We start from the raw sequence: 13,775 nt of genomic DNA, 5'->3' as shown, positions 1-13,775 counted from the left end.
TTCTATACCATTCCGAATTTTAAAACACTTCATTCCAAAACCTTCTACCTTGGTCATGAAAGAGGTCATATTTAATTTAAATAAAACCTGCTCCACTAGACTGCGTTACCGTCGCATGCAGGAGAATTGTTGCTTCTCGTTATGACTGTATATCGACAGCATCCGTTTCCGGAGACGACTTTATCATCAGAATTTTGAACCATCTCTGTGTGTCTTGTTTCCATTAAATTCTCTTTCATTTTGGGTGAATTGGTGTTCTCAACCCATATTAGACTTCTGACTGCCTTTTGCTAGTGAAATTCATTCATTGGCCTATATTAACAAGATTAACATTTATTTGATAGTTGTTAATCCCTCTTTGACTGTCTTATCGGCTTTAATTCTCTCGAACCTGTATTCTGAACACTTCACACATGTTCTCCCTTGTAAATTGTATTTGTTTTTTTTTAAGTGTTCTGTCTGACGACAGGTCCATATGAACAGGATCCTTCCATCCTTTTCTCGGACTAGGACCTGTTCATATACGTTCTTGGCAGATGATCCAGAAGTGGTTTGCCATTGACTTCTTCTGTGTGTGAATGGAGTAATTGTTGGGATGCCACGGAGGAAAACTCCGTGTTGCCTAGACCACGGCCTTGCCCAACACAAGTTATAAATTCGGGCACCGCCGGGAATCGAACCCGAGACCCCAGGATTACAAGGCCAGCGTTCTAACCGCTAGACCACCTCATCTTATTATTATTCAGTGTTCTGTCTGACGACAGGTCCATATGAACAGGATCCTTCCATCCTTTTCTCGGACTGGGACCTGTTCATATACGTTCTTGGCAGATGATCCAGAAGTGGTTTGCCATTGCCTTCTTCTGTGTGTGAATGGAGTAATTGTTGGGATGCCACGGAGGAAAACTCCGTGTTGCCTAGACCACGGCCTTGCCCAACACAAGTTATAAATTCGGGCACCGCCGGGAATCGAACCCGAGACCCCAGGATTACAAGGCCAGCGTTCTAACCGCTAGACCACCTCATCTTATTATTATTCAGTGTTCTGTCTGACGACAGGTCCATATGAACAGGATCCTTCCATCCTTTTCTCGGACTGGGACCTGTTCATATACGTTCTTGGCAGATGATCCAGAAGTGGTTTGCCATTGCCTTCTTTTGTGTGTGAATGGAGTAATTGTTGGGATGCCACGGAGAAACCGGGGAAGCCCCCGGAGGGAAACTCCGTGTTGCCTAGACCACGGCCTTGCCCTACACAAGTTATAAATTCGGGCACCGCCGGGAATCGAATCCCAGGATTACAAGGCCAGCGTTCTAACCGCTCGACCACCGTGGCGGTTCCCTTGTAAATGCACATGGCAATTTGTTCATTTCTAATGCGTCATGAAAAGAAAGTGAAGGTAAGTCTGTGATAAGCATTAGGCGTATGGAGGCGTGGAAGTAAAGCTACACGTTTTATTTGATTACTGTGCTGTATGGACTTGATTGATGAACGTCATTATTCGGCTTTTCGCATGCTGACAAAGCGAAAAAGTTAGGAAACGTACGCGCCGCGTAACAATTCTGTCGCATTCGCCAGATGTGACCTCTGATTATATCGCCACTGGCGTCACAATTGATTTGGTTGTCCGTGATTTCGCAGGTAATCGCCGAACCAAATCACTTGGTAGACGTGAAACACGCTTGGAGTTGTTAGACTAAAGGAGTTTACGCTGTACGTTTTTGGTGACTTGAGGCCCGCATGCCATAATTTGCACGAATTTGACGTAAATTAAATGTGGAGAATACGATACAAGGCATGAAAAATAAGACGGAGAAGGAATACCTTAAAATGTGGTAAAAATGCTGACTTGTCATTTGTCAGGGTTGTGAAATGAATTTAACTACATAAAGAACCTTGTGTTGGAGAAAAAGAGTTAGGATGAAGAGGATTCAAAAGGAAAGAAATGCAAGGTGGGAATGTTTTGTTGCTTTCACGCGTTCTGACGCAGAACAACAGCGAACAGTAGCATAATGACGCAGCAAAACGCACGTCCGAAAAAAAAAAAAAAGGCCACTTTAGCTCATCACACGCACGGGATCTTGTGGGGTGAGGTTTAGGTCCAACGCGATGGACTAAGCTTGGTTTCAGATCACACCCATCGCGCAGCTGGTAATGAATTTTGATTTTCTTCCAAAAAAAATAGAAATTATCCCGACCACAGAGTAAAAATATTTCGCGAGATGGATTACATTTCTCTGGAACGCCATCAAGTACCACGCAACAGCAGAGAGAGTTTCGTAATTCCAGTCAAGAAATTGTATAAATAGAATTAAAAAATTAAATTAACTTACAACGAAAACAAACAAGATGCGTCTATTGTTAGTGTTTTGTTTTCTTTTTTAGCAGTGTGACTTAATTAAGCAATGTGTAGTATGACATAACCTAAAACCGGAACTGCGTAAGCCATGGTAACAAAAACGAAGCACCTGTATTTCGGCCAAGACGGGCATAATTATGTATAAATGTAATTATAGTAACTTAAGCCTAGTGCATTGTCTTATTTAAACATTTGATATTCATTCAACGCGCCTAGAAATGTCCTACCTTAAAGAAAATTGACTTTCTATCATCTTCTTCAGGAATGCCAACCACTGGAGACTGTCTTAAATCACTTTATTCCACCCTTAATCCTCACATCATCTTTTTCTAGAGAGCTTTCCATTTTAATATTATTCTCCCATCTGCACACATGTCTCCCAGATAATCTCTACCTTTAGGTTTTCCTATTACGCTTTATAAATATTTATAATTTTAATTAAACACGATAATTTTCACACCCATCAAAATGACATATTTTAGTATTCAGTCCGTACCGCAAAGAAAACATCACACTTTACCATTACAAAGATCAACTGTTTAACGCTGTTTAAGGAAATAATCGCTCTTTACAGTGAGAATCATAGTTCGTCTAAATTACATTTAAGAATTCAGTCCGTACCGCGAAGAAAACACAGCACTTCACCGTTACGAAGATCAGCTGGTTAACGCTGTTTAAGGAAATAATCGCTGTTTACAGTGAGAATCATAGTTCGTCTAAATTACGTTTAAGAATTCAGTCCGTACCGCGAAGAAAACACAGCACTTCACCATTACAAAGATCGACTGGTTAACGCTGTTCAAGGAAATAATCGCTGTTTACAGTGAGAATCATAGTTCGTCTAAATTACATTTAAGAATTCAGTGCGTACCGCGAAGAAAACATCACACTTCATCATTACAAGGATCAACTGGTTAACGCTGTTTAAGGAAATAATCGCTGTTTACAGTGACAATCATAGTTCGTCTAAATTACATTTAAGAATCCAGTCCGTACCGCAAAGAAAACACCACACTTCACCGTTACAAAGATCAACTGGTTAACGCTGTTTAAGGAAGTAATCGCTGTTTGCACTTGGAACAACCTAAAATACACGGTTACTGATAGTTAAAGTAACTGGTAAATATAATTACCAACAGGCTTTAGAAGATTAATGTTTTAAATGCTCGAAAGAAAACATTTTAAGGCTCGTGAACGCTGAAGAGGTGTTTTGTCAATTGTTCTTATGTACTTAAAATTAATTATCTTATTCTTATGTTTATTTCTGTGATCTTTTCCGATGTAAATGATACCCAATTATGACTTAGCCGATGGCATTTGTGCGTAAACTGTAGACATTTCAAAGCATGACGTATAAATCAATATGACGTGCTTTATTAAGGAGAGACGTCAGTTTCTTGGCACCACAAAAACAATGGAAAAGACGACACGCCACTTCATTACACTTCAAAGTAAGTGACCTGGAAAGTGATATTTATAATAAGAGAATGTGGAATGAAGAAATTAATTGATAAGACTGAACGGTCAGATGGAGCAAAGCGGTGACATTGTATTTTTTTTTATTTCTAACCTGGTGTTTTATTGCTTGCCAGGATAAATGTGTTATAAAACAGATGTTTGGGCAACGCTTTCGACATAGCGCGCCAGTGCAATCATAAAAACTAATTAATTATGGGCACTATGTGTACCACACACCGCCACGGTGGTCTAGCGGTTAGAACACTGGCCTTGTAATCCTGGGGGTCTCGGGTTCGATTCCCGGCGGTGCCCGAATTTATAACTTGTGTTGGGCAAGGCCGTGGTCTAGGCAACACGGAGATTTCCTCCGGGGGCTTCCCCGGTTTCTCCGTGGCATCCTATTCACACACAGAAGAAGGCAATGACAAACCACTTCTGGATCATCTGCCAAGAACGTATATGAACAGGTCCCAGTCCGAGAAAAGGATGGAAGGATCCTGTTCATATGGACCTGTCGTCAGACAGAACACTAAATAAAATAATGTGTACCACATATTAACTAGTAACTGATTGAAGCAAACTTTGGTAGGAAGACCCCAAAGGAGGAGACCACTTGGGAGAATAGGCATACATGGGAAGATAATATTAAAATTTATATTAAAAATATAATAAGAAAGTGTGGTTTAAGCTTCCTCAGGAAGGAGTCAAACTGGGGGCTTCTGTGGACGCGATGAATTTCTTGATCAGCTGTCATCTAAAGAAGAATGTCTCATTTCTCGTTGTTACTTAGAGCTTCGTCAGAACGTAGTTTAGCAAACTTATTAGAGCAGTTAACCAGTGTGTCATTAAGTCAGTGAATTAGCCAGTCAGCAATCAGTCAAGTCTGACGATGCGATGATGATCATTCTAACACACATAATCTTTCAGGACACGATGTAAATTTTCAACGTCTAATCCTGTCTAGATCACGTGACATTATATCCCTCAGCGAGATCTATTGTGTGCTAGTGTGGGCCTTGAAATACTTTCGTCACATGTCATGTTCCGCGGGCGAAACCTCCACAGCCTTCTGTACACGTGTTTTTATCCTGACGCGGATACGTGTAACGTGCATGAAGCTGACGGATGTGTATTTAAAAAAACACTGTTAATACAAGCGTCTAAGCTTACGTCTTCTACCTGCACGCCACTGCCCAACGCCTTCCCTCGTCTGTGAGCTTTCACCATCGTCACCTTAAAATATATCCCACCTGAATTTATCCTGGACCACTTTGTCAGTCGGTAACACCTATTTGTAGCCTGCGTTCCGTTGTAAAAGTGAAATTAGAGGAAGGAATATGAGAGATCAGAATGTGGTATTCTGGGCTGTGACATCATGTAGCCATATTTGAAATTAAGAAGCCGTGTAGGTTGTTATGAATAATTTCGAGGGACCTGCTGCCTTTAACTTTTTAAAAGTAATATCGTATACGTATTACATTTCCAACATATCTCAACCGTCTTGACTTGATAATTCGAATAATATTTGTTAAATACGACAAATTATGACTTCTCATTACGGTATGTAATTTTCTCCATCTTGCTGTAAACTTCCTTCCCCGAAGGAAATTATTTTGTTATTAAATTTCGCTTAAGGAGCACGTCGAGGCTTCGTCACGCAAACAAAATTATTACGTGTATGTAAGAACACCACCCAAATGCTGTATAAATATCGGGAATCACATCCAATTCTGCTACTATCAGTTGCGAGTGTTCGATTTCCCTCAGAATCGAACCGTGTCGATTAGATATTTTGTCTTGAAAATTAAATAATTTGGTCCAGACGACTGAGATATGTTCTAACATCTCGCGAGCTGCTTTAAAATATTGATAACTCACCGTAAACAGACGAGAAAATAACACATGTACCCCACGTGGATGTGCCACTCCAATCGACTTACCGCACGCCATCTATGTAGCAATACTTGTAACTACAAGTAAGATGTAGTTCAACCGAGATCCGCAAGAGGCGTTTTCTCCGTCCATAAGTAATTTGGAGACTGTCCGCGCGCGACTTCTCGAACAATAATTATCTGCTTCGAGGCATTTCCACGTTTGCAACGAAGGAACGAAGGACGTGGCTGTTCCTCGAATCAATACTCCGGGTGTAATTTGCATTTGGTTCGTCTCTGGGCTCCACGGACCGGGCCTAGCCCCTCCTCCCCGCACATTAACAAGGGCCTGTCCGTCTTAGTACCCCCTTCCCGCCTCTGCCCTCCGCATACCACCCTGGATTACCCATAAGACCCGTGTATATTTTAAAGCAGCCAGAGCGTACCAGGAATAAGAAAGAACAGAAAAGAATGTAAGATGCGAGGAGAGAAGGGATTGTAATCAGATCTGACAGAAAAACTCATTTCCGTTCATTATTATGCATAAAAAAGGTCACAGATAAGCTTTGAGAATTTAATTATTCAAAAACACATACCATTCCCGAAGCAGTCGACGTATACACCAAGATTCCATCAGACTTGCGAATTAAGAAATTTGCAACATTCTGCATCGGTTGGTATTAGTAGGGAATTCGAACAAGTAAGATTCGAAATTCTGCTGCTTTGAATCTGCATATACCACAGAGCACAGTTCTGAAAAGGCTATATATTTTGTAAGACTTGAGGTTCTCACAGCGGTGAGTATGAAGAGTTCTGTCTTCTGGGTTATTGCGCTGTGTAGTCTGGTCGATGTTAACCAACGTTTCAGAGGTCATACTGCCTCCGTCATCAGAGTATGAAGATTTCCGTCTTCTGGGTTGTTGCACTGTGTAGTCTGGTCGATGTTTACCAACGTTTCAGAGGTCATACTGCCTCCGTCATCAGAGTATGAAGATTTCCGTCTTCTGGGTTGTTGCACTGTGTAGTCTGGTCGATGTTTACCAACGTTTCAGAGGTCATACTGCCTCCGTCATCAGAGTATGAAGATTTCTGTCTTCTGGGTTGTTGCGCTGTGTACTCTGGTCGATGTTTACCAACGTTTCAGAGGTCATACTGCCTCCGTCATCAGAGTATGAAGATTTCTGTCTTCTGGGTTGTTGCGCCGTGTAGTCTGGTCGATGTTAACCAACGTTTCAGAGGTCATACTGCCTCCGTCATCAGAGTATGAAGATTTCCGTCTTCTGGGTTGTTGCGCTGTGTAGTCTGGTCGATGTTAACCAACGTTTCAGAGGTCATACTGCCTCCGTCATCAGAGTATGAAGATTTCCGTTTTCTGGGTTGTTGCACTGTGTAGTCTGGTCGATGTTTACCAACGTTTCAGAGGTCATACTGCCTCCGTCATCAGAGTATGAAGATTTCCGTCTTCTGGGTTGTTGCACTGTGTAGTCTGGTCGATGTTTACCAACGTTTCAGAGGTCATACTGCCTCCGTCATCAGAGTATGAAGATTTCCGTCTTCTGGGTTGTTGCACTGTGTAGTCTGGTCGATGTTTACCAACGTTTCAGAGGTCATACTGCCTCCGTCATCAGAGTATGAAGATTTCTGTCTTCTGGGTTGTTGCGCTGTGTACTCTGGTCGATGTTTACCAACGTTTCAGAGGTCATACTGCCTCCGTCATCAGAGTATGAAGATTTCTGTCTTCTGGGTTGTTGCACTGTGTAGTCTGGTCGATGTTAACCAACGTTTCAGAGGTCATACTGCCTCCGTCATCAGAGTATGAAGATTTCCGTCTTCTGGGTTGTTGCGCTGTGTAGTCTGGTCGATGTTAACCAACGTTTCAGAGGTCATACTGCCTCCGTCATCAGAGTATGAAGATTTCCGTCTTCTGGGTTGTTGCGCTGTGTAGTCTGGTCGATGTTAACCAACGTTTCAGAGGTCATACTGCCTCCGTCATCAGAGTATGAAGATTTCCGTTTTCTGGGTTGTTGCACTGTGTAGTCTGGTCGATGTTTACCAACGTTTCAGAGGTCATACTGCCTCCGTCATCAGAGTATGAAGATTTCCGTCTTCTGGGTTGTTGCACTGTGTAGTCTGGTCGATGTTTACCAACGTTTCAGAGGTCATACTGCCTCCGTCATCAGAGTATGAAGATTTCCGTCTTCTGGGTTGTTGCACTGTGTAGTCTGGTCGATGTTTACCAACGTTTCAGAGGTCATACTGCCTCCGTCATCAGAGTATGAAGATTTCTGTCTTCTGGGTTGTTGCGCTGTGTACTCTGGTCGATGTTTACCAACGTTTCAGAGGTCATACTGCCTCCGTCATCAGAGTATGAAGATTTCTGTCTTCTGGGTTGTTGCGCCGTGTAGTCTGGTCGATGTTAACCAACGTTTCAGAGGTCATACTGCCTCCGTCATCAGAGTATGAAGATTTCCGTCTTCTGGGTTGTTGCGCTGTGTAGTCTGGTCGATGTTAACCAACGTTTCAGAGGTCATACTGCCTCCGTCATCAGAGTATGAAGATTTCCGTCTTCTGGGTTGTTGCGCTGTGTAGTCTGGTCGATGTTAACCAACGTTTCAGAGGTCATACTGCCTCCGTCATCAGAGTATGAAGATTTCCGTTTTCTGGGTTGTTGCACTGTGTAGTCTGGTCGATGTTTACCAACGTTTCAGAGGTCATACTGCCTCCGTCATCAGAGTATGAAGATTTCCGTCTTCTGGGTTGTTGCACTGTGTAGTCTGGTCGATGTTTACCAACGTTTCAGAGGTCATACTGCCTCCGTCATCAGAGTATGAAGATTTCCGTCTTCTGGGTTGTTGCACTGTGTAGTCTGGTCGATGTTTACCAACGTTTCAGAGGTCATACTGCCTCCGTCATCAGAGTATGAAGATTTCTGTCTTCTGGGTTGTTGCGCTGTGTACTCTGGTCGATGTTTACCAACGTTTCAGAGGTCATACTGCCTCCGTCATCAGAGTATGAAGATTTCTGTCTTCTGGGTTGTTGCGCCGTGTAGTCTGGTCGATGTTAACCAACGTTTCAGAGGTCATACTGCCTCCGTCATCAGAGTATGAAGATTTCCGTCTTCTGGGTTGTTGCGCTGTGTAGTCTGGTCGATGTTAACCAACGTTTCAGAGGTCATACTGCCTCCGTCATCAGAGTATGAAGATTTCCGTCTTCTGGGTTGTTGCGCTGTGTAGTCTGGTCGATGTTAACCAACGTTTCAGAGGTCATACTGCCTCCGTCATCAGAGTATGAAGATTTCCGTCTTCTGGGTTGTTGCGCTGTGTAGTCTGGTCGATGTTAACCAACGTTTCAGAGGTCATACTGCCTCCGTCATCAGGGTGCTATATATTTTGTTATCGAGTAACGCGAACCCAGTTTCAGGGTGAGTTTTGAAATGTTTGCAGTCACTTAGCCGGCCAGGATATTCCCTGCTTTTGTCGAAACCATGCATTCATTCTTATATTCTCAAAATTCCACCACTGAATTTTATCTTTCACACCCGAAGTCCATGTAAGTATTAGCCTTCCAGATACCTACCTTCGTGGCCTCTGCCTTCTACCGCGTCCTCTCACTTCGTCTCTCTTATGTCTTGTCCTCTGCATCCTGAAGAACCATCAGCCATGTTCTACTCTTTCTACGAACAACGTTACGTTATTCACTACGCTTCGGCTTAATTCATGCTGATAGTCGCTTATCTGTTTGATATATCCCCCTTATTTGGGACTAGTGACAGTCTCCTGTCGATCAAGGTCCTCGCCCTGAAGATGGACGAGATACGTTCCTCCGAAACGTTGGTAACCACCTACAGGTCTACATGGCGTCAAAACCAGGCGACCAGCGCCGATATCGTCACCTCAGACGCCGAACTAGGCAGTTTTCTTGTTCACACGTCCGTCTGTACATTTATTCGTTCGTCACTGCTTCTGTATTAAGTTTTTATAACGTAGAATTAAGTGGAACATTATATTTAATGGTGACTAGGAAAAAATTTGGTATTTCGAGAGGGGTGGAGGTTGTGGTCCATTTTAAATTACTGTCTACACATTCTCCATCTTAGCCTGGAGACCAGCTATCTTGAATGATGTTACCTCGAATTATGACACGACAGCTTCCTTCCAAATGCTTTCCAATTCATTGCTGACGACATCCCGTAAATCGACTCCATATGGATTGAGATATTTCAAGCGTTGTTAAATAAATAACTAAATAAATACGAGTTTGTTTGGAGAGACTGAGAAAAGCACTAAAATTCTCGGCTAGTATAATCAAACCTTCCAAGCCACCTGTCGTAATAAGAGGCAATTCTTTGTAAATCTCGCCTTCACAGAACAGAATGTAAATGGCGATGAATTAAAATTTGTTACATTTCCCCCCCACCCCCCACCCCCGCCCCGTCCAAGTTGTCCGTCTAACATCGGCGTTCTTAATCCTCCCTTCGTGTAAGTACGTGTAATGACGCTCTGAATCAATATATCTACATGGGACCTCCAAGGCGATGTGTTAAGACTTCTTGAAAGAAAGGACATTCCATCACAAAAAGAAAAGACACGAAAACACAACCAGCCCTACAGTTTATTCTTGTACAATTTTGGTTGTTTATAGAAACTCCCAGTTTATCACAGAAACACGATATTTTCTTCTCAATCGGGAAGTACCAGGTTCGAACACCGCCTGTAATTTTGTTGCCGTGATTCTGATTTCTCGTGGTTACCTCAGTCCCATTATCAGTGCAGACTTGCCCGATTTCCCTCTAGTATTTTCTATTTTACCGACCGTAACATCCTCGTATTTCCTTCGGAGCGAAATAGACTTAACCTGTGATAGTAATATTTTATTTTATTTAGTGTTCTGTCTGACGACAGGTCCATATGAACAGGATCCTTCCATCCTTTTCTCGGACTGGGACCTGTTCATATACGTTCTTGGCAGATGATCCAGAAGTGGTTTGCCATTGCCTTCTTCTGTGTGTGAATGGAGTAATTGTTGGGATGCCACGGAGGAAAACTCCGTGTTGCCTAGACCACGTCCTTGCCCAACACAAGTTATAAATTCTGGCACCGCAGGGAATCGAACCCGAGACCCCAGGATTACAAGCCCAGCGTTCTAACCGCTAGACCACCTCATCTTATTATTTATTTAGTGTTCTGTCCGACGACAGGTCCATATGAACAGGATCCTTCCATCCCTTTCTCGGACTGGGACCTGTTCATATACGTTCTTGGCAGATGATCCAGAAGTGGTTTGCCATTGCCTTCTTCTGTGTGTGAATGGAGTAATTGTTGGGATGCCACGGAGGAAAACTCCGTGTTGCCTAGACCACGTCATTAAATTATCTACGAACGAGCCACCTTTCGGCCATTTACATGAAACAATATCCAAAAGGAAATGACTATTCACTATGGTTTTCTGAATCATTCATTTGATCTTAGACTTAGAAGCGAACAAAATCATTATCTGCCATAGTCAAGATTTCTCGTGCAGTGGATTACCACTACATCACGACATCTTTATATTCCAGACGTCCTTTATTCGAATCTTGTTTCGAAGTATCAGAATTACGCGTAACTGTACAAGTGACTCTCGTTGTACACGGCGGGGTCGCGTTCCTACGAATCGCCACGTATAACAAAAATGCGTAAAACGGATAACGTATAACAATCACCATTTTGATGTTAATCCGGCGCCAAAACTATTTGATGCTAACCTTAACAACTGCGAAACATTCCCTGATAAACTGGTGGACGTTCCACGCATGTAACGGGCTTTAAAAATTTGTCGCTGACAGGAATTTTACACTTCTTATAAAACCTGGGGTCCGCAGTGGCCCCCCCCCCCCCCCGAGAAAATCAATATCATTGTTTAATAAAATATAAATCTTACAGATTAGTTTTAATTGTTCGCTGAGATGCTGCCTTTGCGCTGTACACATGTGTGTTTCATTTGTGAGTCTGTCACGATATCAAAAACGGGTTCATATCTAAAGAAACTTGATTCAATTAAATATGCATACAAGCGACGCCACCTACTGCATGTAACTCGACTTCTTACCAGATTGTGAAAACGATACGAAACTTCGAGTTACCAAAATGTGGTGAATTTTTGACGTAAATACGTCTATGAGGAAGGGTCATTCGGCAAAAAAGTGTTGCGAAAATGTGTAACCTGGTTACTTAGGAAACGTCGTGTTTACTCGGCATTGTTGTTACCTTTAAAACATTACATTACATTCAGCTACCACAGACCCATTTTAAGCGTAACTAATTCAAGTTAAATAAGCAAAGTCTTAATCAAACTTTACTCAATTGTAAAGCATGTATAAAGGAAATATTTAGAATAAAGCCAATATATAAACTTCCTTTCCGTATAGACGTATTTACGTCAAATTCTCCGGAACCGTGGTTCCACTGACAACTTTTTGACTAGCTGAAATTCTGAAGGAGAACTCTACTCTATTGTGTTAATTTGTAACTTGTGTGGCTCTCAACAGTAATTTATGTCGTATAGTGGGCATAAAGTCTGATTGGCATACGGAATATCCTGGGTAATTTGTGGTTTATCAAAATCATCAAGGGAATATTGCCAAAGCCGGTTCCTTGTTTATCCCCTAATGCTCCAGTTGTAAAAAGTATACTTTTTAACAAGCATTGTCATGTGCGAAAAGTTCACTTAATGAAGCTGTGGAAATCAACATGACGTTAATTTTTATTTAAGAGTGCCCACAGCGTTACTGCAGCAAAATTCGAAAGATACCTATGTTTCAAACCAATCTTTATCGCCCAAAAGCTTATCGTGGATCTGATCATTGGATATCACAGAAAAAAGTTATTAGTCCTAAACCCGTTTTTGCCTTGATCCGAACACAGGACAGTTTTTGGATTTCTATCGTTTGCTGTGGTTAGTTTCCTTCACGGAATGTAATGTGAAGGTAATTTAATTTAAGTTGAGACCATTTTAATAGAATCAGACTATTTCGGAGTCTACGTGATTTTCATACCGGTCACAAGCTGGCGACAGTTGCAGGAATGATTTCTGTTCCATCTATCAGCTAGATACCATAATTATTTTTCACCAATATAAACGCTAAATTTGGAATACAGATTATAATTAGTAATTATAACATGAAAAGCGTTTATGAATGAGAAGAAATTCAAATTTAACACAGAGTATTTATAAAACTGTACGAATCTTACACGTCACTTTGATTACGTTTTTCAACTGTGACATCTTATGATTCATCAGCATTTGTGTTTGTTGGGTGGTTAGTTACTATGTTAGAAAATGTATGTTGTTCACATATAAATATGTAGCACCTTGTTAGTTTGTTACAAGCAATTCATGTTATTGTTTATTATCAGTAGTTGGTAATTACATTTAGTTCGATGTACCGAAACTGAAGAAATGTGAGGTTAAGTGGATATTTAATTGTGTTCTTTGCCTGTTTTCTCAGAAATAGAAATTATCATTTATAAGGTGGATTACCGTGAATTATATGGCATGCATAAATTTCCCTCTGTGCTGTAAGCATGTACTTCATTCATTTACTGAACTGAAGGACCACTTGAAACATTATGCTGAAGGTTTTTTACAATGCCCCTTATGCGGCCATAGTAGTTTTGGACTAGAAATTGATACAACATTTAAATGTACATGATGAACAAAGTGATGAAAATGAGGGAAGGCAGAAAACACATGAGATGATAAACAACTGTCACACAGTGGAAACTGATTGATTGTAATGTGTGTGATGAGCAGTTTTGACATCAGCATAACTATGAAATCCATAACTACACCCACATGGACCAGAAACAGTGGCCACTTGTGCCAGAAGCGTTTTATCACCAAAAGTGTATACATTCAACACATACTCAGTGAGCATGAGGCAGATAAGTCTCCATCAGTTACAGATTCTTGCAGAGTCTCAGCACGCAGCATAAAGCATCTAAGAATGCTTCCAAGTGTGATCATTATAATAAATTGTATTTCTCCGAAGGAGAGCTTCAGAAACATGTTGATCACATCCATCTGAAGGTTCGCAGATGTCTGTGCA

This window comes from Zootermopsis nevadensis, unplaced genomic scaffold (genome assembly GCF_977971745.1).
Source record: "Zootermopsis nevadensis isolate Lab colony 2312 unplaced genomic scaffold, Znev_1.0 Znev_ptg000030l, whole genome shotgun sequence".
Taxonomy (NCBI): Eukaryota; Metazoa; Arthropoda; class Insecta; order Blattodea; family Termopsidae; genus Zootermopsis; species Zootermopsis nevadensis.
This window is presented reverse-complemented; position numbering follows the sequence as displayed.